The sequence below is a fragment of the Saccoglossus kowalevskii genome, chromosome 20, assembly GCF_978046115.1.
Source record: "Saccoglossus kowalevskii chromosome 20, keSacKowa6.1, whole genome shotgun sequence".
Taxonomy (NCBI): domain Eukaryota; kingdom Metazoa; phylum Hemichordata; class Enteropneusta; family Harrimaniidae; genus Saccoglossus; species Saccoglossus kowalevskii.
The window spans coordinates 5,189,527-5,204,582 of record NC_140660.1 but is presented as its reverse complement, the minus strand read 5'-3'; positions in this window follow the sequence as shown (position 1 = coordinate 5,204,582).

The following is a 15,056-nucleotide window of genomic DNA, read 5'->3' as shown; positions in this document are numbered from 1 at the left end:
TTAAACCATTATTCAATAAAATACAAAGATTTTGTGTTTGTGCAAGCCTTATAAACACATATTACAGATACAGGCTTTGTCAGTGTAATTCCATTATAACACATTGTAACATACCATTTTCGTGTCACTGCGATATCCCGCGTTATGCGTGCAATTGAACGTAAAACAAGGACGAACAATATATGGTCAGGGCGCCTTAGTGATGTCAAAACATCGCGTGGGGTGTACTATATAATATTGATGATCGTAAATTTTACTGGAGTAAGTTCATCACAATGTCATATCCCCGCCAGGGAGCTCGGCATTTTGACATTGAACAATATAAAACAAAATTAAAGTTCAAAATCAAATCATTCGATTGTTGTGTCCGTGTACTTCACGCATTATGCGAGATCTCACTGTGAACGCAAAATTCCTACTGGTGTGATAGCACATTTCGGGAGAGGTCGAAATACATTTCGATTTTGAGACAAAGGAACGTTATGTTATTTTTTGTATTTAAAGCGGGAGGGTCGTCACCTGCGCAAGCGCGTTAATTGAGTCCCAAGCGATGATAACAACACACGCCAAGAACACAAAGGCTCATGAGTAGACGCTTGTTTGTAAACAATGACACGCTATGGCCATCTGACGCATGCGTAGGTGACGACTCCTGCTCTTTAATAGGTTGAATGGCCGCGAACAACTTTAATTAGAACTCTACTTTATTGGCCAGCAGTTCATCAACAAAAATACATTCCTTTCATTACTGTGAACAAGGCAATAGTACATCGAAGTGAGAAGAAAAGAAATACATGTCTAAATCCTAGCGTTAAAAATAAGCTGAAGTTAGCTCATAAAATATTCAACGAGCAATCATCCATGAAGTCAGCGTAATTTTGTTGTGGGTTAGATTTTGATTGTATTAGTACGCAGTTTACTGCTGAGTCCTCCGGCGGTCGGGTTCTTGGTAAGTTTTTTTTTAAATGTATTTATGCTAGGTAAAGTTCCGAATATTGAATGTCACAGTTGTCTCTCCCGACTTTTTTTTTATGTGCAAATTACAAGTGATAGTGCTGAGACATGGTGCATTTTTACCACTAAAGCCATTTCCATGTTTGGGACAACGTTACAAGTGATAGTGCTGAGACATGGTGCATTTTTACCACTAAAGCCATTTCCATGTTTGGGACAACGTTACAAGTGATAGTGCTGAGACATGGTGCATTTTTACCACTAAAGCCATTTCCATGTTTGGGACAACGTTACAAGTGATAGTGCTGAGACATGGTGCATTTTTACCACTAAAGCCATTTCCATGTTTGGGACAACGTTACAAGTGATAGTGCTGAGACATGGTGCATTTTTACCACTAAAGCCATTTCCATGTTTGGGACAACGTAATAGGGCTGTATGGCCATGATCTACCTATCAAATGACAATTTAATGCGCTATCATGACGTCAACCAAACTCGGACTCGGGCGAACACATTCACCGTTGGTGAACCAAGGTTATTCCAAAGTCGCATTCGTTCGTGCCCTTCCCATTGAGTCTGTGGCACACTCACCCAGGGTAGGGGTCAACTATTTTAACTAGTGTTCAGCCTAAGGCAGGATTTGAACTTTGGGTCTACCAATCATGAGTCTTACGCAACTAACCATGTTTAACTAGTGTTCAGCCTAAGGTAGGATTTGAACTTTGGGTCTACCGATCATGAGTCTCACGCAACTATTCTATGCTACCAGTAACAGGTACAATATTGGTATTGTTAAAAAAAATGGTCTCTGGTCCGAATCATGGAGGTGTGTCTATTTAAATTCATCATAGCACATTATACATGTAATGTATTATTACAATTTAGACTAATGAGATCTATACAAAAAAAGCTTTATTAAAGGGCGGCAGTGGTCGCCCCGCGCATGTGCGACATTTTCACTTTTCTAATGAAATCAGGAATGCGAATTTTGCCCTGGACGCCAATTGCACAAATTACCGCCGGTTATGCCTTCCAAACACCAACAAATACCTAATTAAAGCTCGGTAACCTCTTAGTTTGTACTAGTTTGTGTGCGCAACAATAATTGGTTTATATGAGACCCATATCTCGCGCATGCCCAGTTTTAGAAAAAGTTACTGAAACAATGTTGATATGTCTGTGTCGACAAAGGACAGTGGAGGGACTGTGGTCAGACAAATTAAAAACTGATTCCTTGTATCTCGTGACATCAGAATCATGCAACACATCAGCCTCCAAGTCCTGCAGTAAGACAAAACATAATAGCCGACGGCATGCTAAAGTGCAGACAGATAACAAACATAGTGTATGCTGTAAACGCATTAATTAAATCCGCTAAATTAAATTGTTCAAGGTCTTGTAACTGTGTATGTGGTTAACAGCTTGGCATGTTAGCTTGAGTAGGCCCTCGCCGGCAGAACGGCTTCATACCTCACTAACTTTTGGTTTGGAGCACCGCGGAGGGCGCAACTCACGCGACCTCGTGCCTGGACCTCTCTCAGACCTCTCTCACCTCACTGGGTTCGGGTTTGAAGCACCGCGGAGGGCGCAACACACGCGACCTCTGGCAGAACAAGAACATTTTTCGTGGTGAGTCCATGGCCGCTTAGTGGAATTAGATTTTCGAATAAATTATCTGAAAATTTAGTGGTTTCAAAGAGTGAAATATGTAAATTAAAAGAATACATATTATATTTTCCCTGTAAATTTCTCTTATTTTGAATTAATAGAGAAAGTAGTGAATGCACGTACATCAACAATCACCAAAATCTGTCTGAAATTATTTATTAGGGACAAGGTTCCACCTAGTCTGACATGTAGGCGTGAGTAGCGCCCTCGCCAGCCAAACGGCATCAGACCTCACTAACTTTGGGCTTGGAGCACCGCGGAGGGCGCAACTCACGCGACCTCGTTAGGCACGTTAGGCTAGGTTTATAAGAGACCTATATATCTCGCGCATGCGTGGCGCGCCGACTACCGCCTTTTAACAAAGATGGCGACTTTGACTTTCGCAGATCAACGTGTACTAACTGAAAGGTTGCCAAGCTTAAACTATGATTAGGTATTTTTTGTGGTTGGAGGATATCGAAGGAGCACCGACTATAAATAGTACACGTCGCGCCCAGATCAAAATTCGATTTTCATTATATATATTTCTCCTTGTACTTTGTGACCATTTTCTTTCCCTCCGGGGATTGTGTAAGAGTCAATAAGTAAATAAATAAACATTAGAAGTGCGCACTGGATTGTGGGAAAGTCAATGTTTATCAACACAAATGTCACACACACATGCGCAGTGCGATGACCACCGCCTTTTAATTAAGCATGGATCTTCTATACGTGTTGGCTTTGCACGCCGTGATATTGTCAATTATATACCAAACGTCATCAGCGGATAGCAACGACGAGCCGTATGACTGGAGTCTTGACCTGCCTCGAACGGATTCCCGATCAGAGACACACACTTTACGCTGTGCATTGTGGAGTACGTGGTTCTCTCAAGGCGATACTCTCAACTGGTTCAAGAATGGAGAGGTTATCAGCACCAATGGTGAACTAAACACGGAGTCAGATAACGTCGACGTCACACGTTATTCACTGCAGAACGTCACCGAGGATTTGCCGATCTGCAATTTGGAAATTAAGAATATCTCGGCATCGACGGCTGCATTTGATGGCGGTGTCTATCAGTACGTGTTGTACGGCGCAAACGGTGATGCGTATTTCACATCCAGACAGGCCTATTTGCATATCTACGTCACCCCAACGGAATACCAACCGACTTGCCAACTGAACGAGAGAACTACTAATGCCAGTAATGTTAATGTCGGTGAAACCGTGACTCTCCTATGTCTTAGTGAATCGACTGGGTTTCCTCAGGTTTCACATCGATGGTTCATGAATGAAACCGAGGCGGTAGACGCATTCCACACTAAGATCACCGACGACGACACGGTGTCCACAGAGTATGAGTGGACGGTCGAGAATGGTGACCGAGGCGGTATAGAGTTCTATTGCGAAGCATCGCATCCACGGTGGTCGACGAACTTTACTTGTAAAATCGACCTTATAATAGTGACGTCATCTGGGGAATCTCTGTTTGTTTGTGGTTATTACACGTCAATGCAATGGGTTGTGTCAATAATGGTGTGCAGCATGTTACGAGCATTCTAATAAGGGGTATACCATTTGAAATCATGGGGGGGATTTATTGAACAAAATTGAAAGGCTCGACATAGAAAGAGAACAATCATGCAAGGTATTACGGAAATAAAATGCTGACGTATTCAAGACAAATGATGTGCAGTCAAGACATCGTGAAAAAAGCCCCGGTTCTAGTTCTCCCAGTAATTTCAAATGGTTGGCCCATAATGCATCTTATTCGGGTGTTTTCGGGACGCTTCGTGTAATTTATCGACTCTGAGAGAGGGGGAATGTAGAGCTTTCCTGTATTTAAAACTACTCAATCAGTCAGAACGCAGCGGAGATTCACATCAACACTTATGGTCACCTTAGTACATGTTTTCTCTACGGCTCCAATACGGACTTTTATCAACCAATCAATCAGAAAGATTTCTAAAGCGCCTGGATCCAAAACTAAGTCCTGTTCAAAGGCACTGATAGCATTATTTCACGCTGTAGGCTTTGTTGAATAAATATGTTTTCAATCTTTTTGTAAATAAGTTGACTCAGTGACTTGATGCATGTCAGATCGAAGGGTGTATTAAAGTTGAGGAGCAGCATGTGAGGAGGCACGTCCCCCATATGTTTTCAATTTATATTTTGTGGTGCAAAAAAGCTCTTACTGTAAGAACGAAGCGTACGAATGGGTGTATATAAATGAAGAAGATCACAAAGCTTGTTAACTGAATAATTTTGTACTCAATTCTGAGATAAGCAGGAAGCCAATGCTGTTTTTGTAAAACTGGGATTATATGCTCTGATTGTCTACTCCTGGTGATGTTTCTAGCAGGCGTATTTGGGGTTCTTTGAAATAGATTAATGAGGGAGGGTCGTCACCTGCGCACGCGCGAGAATAGAGTCCCAAGCGACGATGACAACACACGCTGGGTAGACGCTTGTTTGTAAACAACGACACGCTATGGCCATCTGACGCATGCGCAGGTGACGACTCCCCCACTTTACTGCTATTTTCTGGAAGTCCAAATAAAAGTGAATTCCCATAGTCAAGTTTGACTGAGTGTATTGCACGAATCATCGTGTGACAAGATTCATTGCGGAGGTATTTTTTTTGATGCGACGAAGGTAGTAGTGAATGGCTTTGTATGTAGTATTTATGTGGATATCATGTGTGTGTTGTCAAAAGTTACTCCAATATGAACACTAGTAAATAGACCGCGTGTCAGCACTGAGCGTATACAAAGATTTGCAGAAGTTGGATTCGAACTCTGACCTCTGTCAACTCAATGTCATTGGTTTGCCATCATATTCAACTTGAAAGTACGAGGGAGATCACGACTTGCTACTCTACCAATAATCAGTGTCACGTGACAATAATTCAATATCACGTGACAATATTTCAGTATCAAAACATTTACATTATTCCTTTGTACGGCTAACGAACACCCCTCCCCGCAAGCTCGTATCCAGACTCCTGGATACTATGTAGAAATTACCTATTGAGGGCGTGTCATTGAAATTTGTTATGTTTTTCAAAATTGTGGGTATAAATATGGGTTCTATTTTCCGTCCAAATAAGTATAAAATCAGCGTATAAATATCTACAATATTTTGATTTATAATGATCTATATGCCAAACTTAAATCCCCGCCTGAATTCCGTTTAAATATCGTTAAATTGTCCCGATTACCCAAGTAACAGTGCCATCGTTCATGAGGATCGGCAAGGGGTATTTTCGTGGTGACCGCCCTATGTCCCGTAATCCGAGGTTACAGGGTTTATTATCAGCAAAAAGTGCAGTATACTATTATATGGCTGTTGTTATTAAAAATTAAAGCATTCCAGGTTTCCAGAGAACTAACTAATGACTATAAACGAAATAAGGTATTTGGCGTGTTCAATCAATCAGGCTAAAAGACGATAAATACAAAAGGAACAATATTCCAGTCGAAGTTCGTCGTAAAATCAAATATTAGATGTCCAAAGTATTGTAATCAACATTTGGAACAAGAAATGACATGATTCCGCAGCATCCCTCATATTTCCCCAAATATAACCAGTGCCGCTTCCTCAATAGATATCTACCTCATACCCCCTGTTGCATGTTTATCCGAGAATCCCACGCAACAACAGCTGTTTCGGATTGTTGTCCAGTAATTAATAAATGCACAGTCCCTCTATAGATAAATAATTGACAAGATAGCGTAATACATACGCATAAGGCGTAAGGAAACCATATAAGACTGTATTTTAAATCGGACTTTAACTGTAAAAAAATACGTATTACATTCAATTAGTATTGTTTAGGCCGTACTTATTTGATTATACTGATGACATCATCCGGGATGTCCAAAATTGTCACGAGCGCGCCAAAAAAGATAGACAAGACAGAAAACTGACATTTATTATGAAATCTAACTTAACAGTAATTTAACAAACAAAGTATGGTTAATAGCAATGATTTTCCATTTAAAAAAACGATGAGGCCGAAACAGTTCTGCATGAGAGCATAGGCCGAAAGCGAGAGAACAGGTACTATCCATGCAAAGGTTCGGCTGCGGCTGTTTTTTGATTTATTCGAGCTCACTCTTTTTTTATGCTTTCTTTCTTGTCTTTGGACTTTAAGAAACGTACAAAATACAAAGCCCAACAAATATCCCAAGAATACGTCAAAAATCAGCCGGAGGCAAACCTCTGCTTAGAAAGTAGCAATTCGAGGCAATTCAAGGCTAGTTCACCAACACGGCTCTTCTCTTGCTTGAATGTGAAAGTACATGGTCTACTGACTAACACGGTGGTGACACGGTCATTGTTGAGATTGCAATTGAATAGCATTTAAAATGTGTACGTGGTAATAGGGTGTTTTCGAGCCATGCGCTTCAAACTATTAATTGTTGTTATTGAATATTTGAACTTGTAGTTATTATTATTATTATTATACTTTATTCAGACTCAAAGGTCATAGAGAAATTACAACAGAAATAATATTATTTATGAAGAAGGCGTCTATAATTGCGCCAAAAACGTGACCTTAGGAATAAATCACTGTTATATATTCCGAATATTTATAATTGCGGCACTATTTTAATCAAGACCGCAGAAAACAAGACCTAAAGTCAGGTGATAGTGTTTGTAAATCACACAGCGTTTTCTGCTGTACTGGGCAAAAGTGATTCCATTTGATGTGATTCAAAATCAGAATATTTAATATTTTACAGTGATATATATGAATTTGAATAATTTGATGTAAATATAATATTTTATGAATGAAAACAAGCCATTGCTTGTTAATTTCATTTATGAATTAGACCATGAAACGCAAATGCAAATGATCGGTGTTTAATTTGAATCTGTCATAAATAACATAAGGATTTTTTTTCTCTTTTTTGAACAAATATTGACGTTAAATGTCCCATCGTTATTTGTAGATCACAAGTGATTTGGTATCATATGATACTGTTTGAAAACAGTGATGAAATATGAACGAGAAGTTGGGACTTTTTTCCCGAAGCCAGGGGCAATAAAATTTATGGCACTGCCAGTAGTTTGTGAAGGATACTTTTCCTTGTCAGAGTAATATGAGGTTGTTAGGAGGATACCGAAAAGTATGGATGAAGACAGTACAGCGGGAATATCGACCAACGCACAGCCGATGTCGATGCGACGGCGTACTGTCTGAGTGCATTAACCCGTACAACTGTAGTGGCTTAGTTACAATAAAGACAATGTGAGGTAGTTCAGTCTGAATAACATCTGTTCTTAGGCAAGTTGTTCACATCGAAATGCACACCCAGAATATTTTCCTTGGGTGAGATTTACTATAATGCAACCTAAGTTATAGAAGGCGGTTTCCACTTCACTGCTGTAACGAATAGAGCAACACAACAAGCTTAAGATAAGTGCATCATACTTTCGGTATACAACATTCTTTGCATATACACTTCTACACTTTCTCTGATATGATACATCGCTTTATGTAATGTACATCTTTAAGGGATTGTGGAACACGCAAACATGACCACAGTACTTTAGACAGGCATTTTGGGCATTTTTTATATTTTTCACAGAGCTTATTTGATGGAAATTACATTGCTCTCTTAATCAAGAAAATCAGTGAAATATACATTACATAGAAAATACAGAACATTCATTGATTAAAATATCAGGCTTGAATCACACGCATTAATGAGCATAAGAAATAAACATTGGATTCTCAAATATCACGGTTCATATTATTAAGGTGTGGTACCAGAAGGTGATGATTTAAAATATTTTGATCACAAATTCGATATCTCGATTTTAAATTACTATTTATAGACAGTTATAATCCACATAATGATAAAAACTTGAATGTCTAATTAGCGACAAAATGTCAAAAATACATACATATATATCAGTTAAATTTCCTAACAAATAATTATTTCTCCTATCGTGATTTTTATCTCTCTAGTTACAATCAGTTTCCGGATGCCGCTATTATAAAATCGTGGTCACTGATTGGTCTGTTCCGTGACCAATATATTAACATATATTTTGATATATTATATTAACAGCTGTCTGATGTCCAGAATCGATATAGTTCTAGGACTTGTATTAAAAGCCAACTGAGTGGTTCAAATTTTGATATTTTTGACAGGATGATTTGTGTACTGATTCGTGCACAAATATAATTGTTACCTGCTCCTGGTCTTGAATTCGTAAATAGTTTCTGTTCATGCATGACATAAATAGTTCCACGTCATGCCAGATGAAATTCACAACAAAAGCATTTCGGTAAGATCTGTTAAATATGCTAAAGTTCTTGTTTATTAAATAATTTTAAGTGATTTTAGAAAACTTCGTCTATTATGGAGACATCGACGAGCATCGTGGGTTAATCAGAATGATTAATCAATGGAAAAACTAATACTTTGAATCTAAAAGTCCTTTTGCAATATACAGAGTGAACTGCATTGGCCAGTATTTTTCTTGACTACCAGAAATGATATATATCTATATATATGTATTTATTAATTCCACGTACACGTTTTTTATCTTATTTTTATCTATGTATCAAAAACATTTAAATTACATTTTCTCTTATCTTTCCCTTCGCAATATTCCAGTTGAGTCAATACATACAATGCTGTATGTAATACGACGAAACAATCAAAAGCTTCGCTCTGATTAACAATAAATTACAATTGTGAATAACAACAATTACGTTATATAAGAAATATGATTGAAGACGCAAATTATGTTAAATAATTGTACACATATCTGAGAAACACGCAAGTGTCGCCGACTATAAATCATACATTCAAACCATGAAGACAACATTACACTACCAGCTACTTAGAGCATACACGTTTTGAGTACAAACCAACCATAAGCGTTAGAAACTTAAACTTAAGAAATAAACTAAAAGGTCGCATAAGTGATGTTCCAACACAAACTACAACATAAAATATTGTAAATAATACAAATGTGATACGAATGATATAATATTGATAAAATACAATTACGTGACAACTTGTATGTCTGTATAGCGACGTGATTGTATTTCGAGTGCGTCGTTTATAGCTACACAGATCCTGAAAAAAATGTTCTGTTTACTATTTACTTTTCTAACGATTTTGTAAATTTAAAGAGGCAGCAAATTCATTCATACAACACTTTTTAACACTCTGCCAACTTAAGAATAAACCCAAATATACTTTGTGTGTCATTTATTTCTAATTAAATGATTGTACATTCTAGATGGCAGAACAACCAATATTTTCTACATCTAGGAATTGGTTACGATATACTCTCAAAATACCCCTTGTCGAGTAAGAAAGGTTACAATTTTCAAACTGAGAAAAGTTACTCCCTCCACAGAACATAGATACGTAAAATTGAGTCCCATTCAAGGATACATTTGATAAAAAATATAATCTACCACATATTTTTACCCCTCGAATGTATATTAAAAATTGTCTCATTATAGACTATTATGTAGGCAACATTTCATATTGTATATTATTATACATCTGTCACCGTAACACCATAAGTTACAACGTGCCGTAATTTTGCGGTATTTTACGGGGTATTTTCATCCTACCATATTAGAAAATGCGAATTCCAAATATGGATTACGCGCGTAAGCGTCCTCTAATAATAAAAAACAAACATGGCTGCCACCAGAGTTTGACCGGACTCCATACAAAGAAGTTCGCTGATTCTGTTCTAAACTTTTTAGATTTCGGCATTCCCATGATGTATCCTTGGTAGGAAAAGATTTATAATAATAAGGTTATTACGAAGATACATCAAAGTATGCACTCAGTACGCTGTCGCATCGACCTCCGCTTCGCGTCGGTCGATACTGCCGCTGTACTTTCTTCGTAATAACCTTATATATTATGAGTGGAAAGCAAACACAGTGCTCAAAACTCAGTTCACGTCAACAAGGTCCTTACATGTAGTTGACATATAATGGTAAATTCATAATCTGAAGATGTGAAATATAATTAAACATAATCTAAAAATTTTAGTGCAAACTTCATAATAAACCTAATTTCTCAATGCAAAAAATCACGTATATTTTGCATATTTTACATGATATATATTTTGAGGTTATTAGCCTCAAATACCGGGGAGATAACATATGGCATTTCCGGAAGCAGGGATATTATTTCCTGTGTCCAACAGAACAACCTCATTATCATATGTACAACAGCGCCAGCACGTAAATATAAAACAGACAAAACAGTGGTAGAGAGCATTGTGTACTCGTTTGTTGTGGAATACACTAATAATTGGTATGGGGATTAATATCAATCATAACAATTTGATTGGCTGAATTACTGACTTAATATGAGTTCATCTAGAAAATGTTAAACAATCTTATACTATTCTAAAAAAACTTTAAGCGCGGTGGTCGTCGCACAGCGCGTGTTCGAATTTCATGTAAATAAACAATGTATTATACACGCGTTGTATACGCCGCTATGAGTCCCATATGGAACAGGACGCTGCACGACGACTGCCGCCCTTTAATTATGTCTGAAAGATTGCCATGTAATTTTAATAACGCACCCAAATAGAATACACACATTTGAAAATGGAGTCGTCCAAGTGCATTGACAGCCGCAGTTTTAGCAATAGTTTTTTGCCGAAAAGAGACAGAATTATCGCATGTTAGGAATTAAATTTTTTACGGAGTTGTCGGCATTTGCTAGGTTACGATAATAGAATGCTATCTCGGGATTTTCTTCTGTGTGTCAGTGTTATTGATTATCAGAAATCAAAGAAAACTTAGAAAGAACTCCCGTGTGCTGAGAGAATTAGAGACACAGTAAAAATTAATTAACATTTACTTGTACTTGAGATATTGATGGAAAAGCTGAAAACTAATTATGCAAATCAGAAAATTAAAATGAACAGAGTGTAAAACTAATAAGGTCTGTGCAATGTAGCAGACCATCTATGTACCAAGTTTAATTGAAATGTGATCAGAACCAAACAATGAAGAATTATTATGCTAATTAAGTAATTTATATGAACATATTTTAACCCAAAACTGATCATATTTGTACATTGTCCTAGAGTCATCTATGTACAAAGTTTCATTGAAATGTGATGATTAGCACCTGAAATATCAGTGTGAAAGTTGAAAATGTATTAATTATGCAAATTATGTGATTAATATGCATAAATATATACCAACAACTAATTGGCTCTCTGTATAGTTTAGATTCATTTAAAGGTGATGATTAGTACTCGAGATATCAGTGCAAAAGCTGAAAATTAAATAATTATGTACCAAGTTTCATTGAAATGTCATGATTAGTACTTGAGATATGCGTGAAAATCCGAAAATTAACTAATTTTGAAAATTAGGTGATTAATATGCACAAATATTCATCCCAAAAAAATCTATCTCTGCATAGTCCTTGAGTATCTATGTACCATGTTTCATTGAAATGTAATGCTTACTACTTGAAATATCAAAAGCTAAAAATTAAAATATTACCCTAAAAACTACTAGGTCTGTGCAGTGTCCTATGACATCTATGTACCAAGTGACATTGAAATGTGATGATTAGTAGTTGAGATATCAGTGGAAAAGCCGAACATTTACTAATCATTATGCAAATTAGGTAATTAATATGCACAGATTTTCACTCAAAACATTAGTTCAGAGCATCTATGAACCAAGTTTCAACAAAATCCAATGAGTGGTTCTTTCGATATCAGTGGAACAGTCATGGAACAGCTAAAAATGAGCTAATTATCATGCAAATTAGATAATTACTATGCATGGATTTCTACCAAAACCTTATCAAATCTGCACATTGACCCAGACCATCTATGCACCAAGTTTCATCAAAAACCGATGGTATGGTTTTTGATATATGAGTGGAACAGACAGACACACAAACACACACACACATACACATACACATACACACACACATAAAGACAGGGTAACTGCAAAGACTCCCATTGTGTGCTTCGCACACGGGAGTCAAAAACAACCAGTCATGTGACTTAGTGTGAATATCACGTGATATAACCCTTTGCTCACACACAGTTGCTCATATGATAAAGTAATGTATTGTACATATTACATATTGTCATGTTTTATATATTTTGTATATTGCTAGAGAGATGCGTCAGTAATCTCAATTTATATAATATTAGACTTACAATAATGTAACTCTCACATTATATAAAAGTGTTTAGTCATATATATTTGTCTGATATAATTCAGTATTTTATGCATTACTTGAATCAAACACTAGATAATATTTTCCATTTGTCACACATATCCGGGTTTGGCGGTATTCGTCTCCATCACATACCATGTCTACTTCTTATTGCATTAACATACTGTCAAAGATAAAATCGAAAAAATTGCTAACCACGCCAGGTGTATTAATGCTACTCTAAAAATGTTTTTGAAATGTTATAAACACTTAAACATTGTAATTGCGTTAGTAATATACGTCAAAATAAATGCGATTATTCATCTGAAAAATTAGGTTGTTTAATTTTAATTTAAATTAATCTTTGTAATAACCTTATATTATTTGTTTGCTCTTGCTCAACATACAATTGTTGCAAATGTTGCAAACCAAGACGAATACTAGGTCAGCTTCAAAATATATATTGTAAATAAGTTGTGTAAATTGTTATATGTTATTTTATAGACATAATGTTGGCATGAAAATCAAAACCATGACAATTTACTGGGTGAAATAAGAATTAACATATATAACCAAAATTTCCCATGTTTGATTGAGAGTTGTTGATATTGAATAATATTGTTTTACATCGTAATAATCGAATGCACATATTCAGTAATAACTTCGTGCAGTGAGTGCTAATTTGCAATAAGTGGTTTTACCTTTCTCTTCACAGAGATAATACAAATCTCTTTCGCATCTCTGTGTTAAATATTGCATGACACTCTGCCTTCTACAATGTAGAAATCAGAAACATTTAAACATTAATATTTTCGAGTGCAGTATGTAAATTCGTATTATGTTAATTTCAGTTGTTCGTACCATTGAAAACACGTGATTATGTTGTCATATATGAATTAATGTACCAGATTCTCTGACTGGTTGAAATCTGCAATAAACACTACGACCTTTTGTTTTCGACATTGTTATTTTTTTCGTTTTTATGGGTAAAAACAATATTTTTACCAAGTAAAATAATAAAGTAATAGTTATAAAGTTATTCAAGAGTTGTTACATATTTTATATTTCCATTCAGCTGTTTTAGTCATGATTAAAAGAAATGAAAAAACAAAAATATCGAAGATATAATACTAAATTATGTGTTGTATGCATATGGAATACGTTTTTAATGAAATATTCTTAACTCATTTCTGAATTCACTTGTCAACATAAATTGTTTAAGGCTATTTTAGCCAAAAACAACATTTGTTCATATTTCTTCGACATACGAGTTGATTGGCGACAACTCTGCTGAGGTGGGGTTATTTCATAATTGTATGTATAGTTGGCCGCAACCAATTTGTTACGATGCCAAATTGATAGTCCTCTACTCCCCTCAACTCTTTAGATATTGCCTTTAAGTGACTCCAATCTACATTTTACGAACAAACATGATGAGCACGATGACGTCATGCCATGGTTTAACTATATTTGCATATATTTACATCCCGGATGCGTAGAATTCGTGTATGCTTGGATTATTATAATAAACATGTATAATAAATTATGATATATATAATGGTTTGCTTACAGTTCGGCACAGGGATAAATTGACGGCTCGCTGGGAGCCCAATTTCCATTAATGTTATATATTGTGTTGTCTAGCCATTGATACTGGCCTGACACTTTTTTCATACCGATCCAAAACCACTCATCTGTGTTGACGATTTCCAGTGAAAAAAGCTTTTTTTCAGAATTAAGTATTGCCAGTGTTCCACCAAATTCAGCACACCTTTCTATAGCAGCTTCCCTAGTTGTCGTTTCAAATGACTCAAAATAACGGGAACAATTGAATGTAGGTCCCGCATCTGTGAGAAATTAACACAATTTTATCAATAATGGTACACTGACAGGTAGACACATAATTCTCTCAAATTCAACGAAATATGTCTTAATCAACCACTGAACAATATGATAACACTGGTCATGACAATGTCGAACGCTACAGTCATTGTTGGAACCACAGTTCTGATCTTGTTTCAAACAACTGGATGGTGTTATGAACACAATTTGGAAATGTAAAATGCCGACAACTATGTAAGTACTGTCTCATTTCCGACGAAATTATTCAGTGCTGTCAAATAATAGCTAATTTTTTTACTGTTTTCAGTACTTACTAAAACATCCACCTGTTTTTTCAACAGTCCCAGCCCCAGGACAGCTACATGTGAAATTCCCAATGCCATTGGTGCACACATGAATACAATTA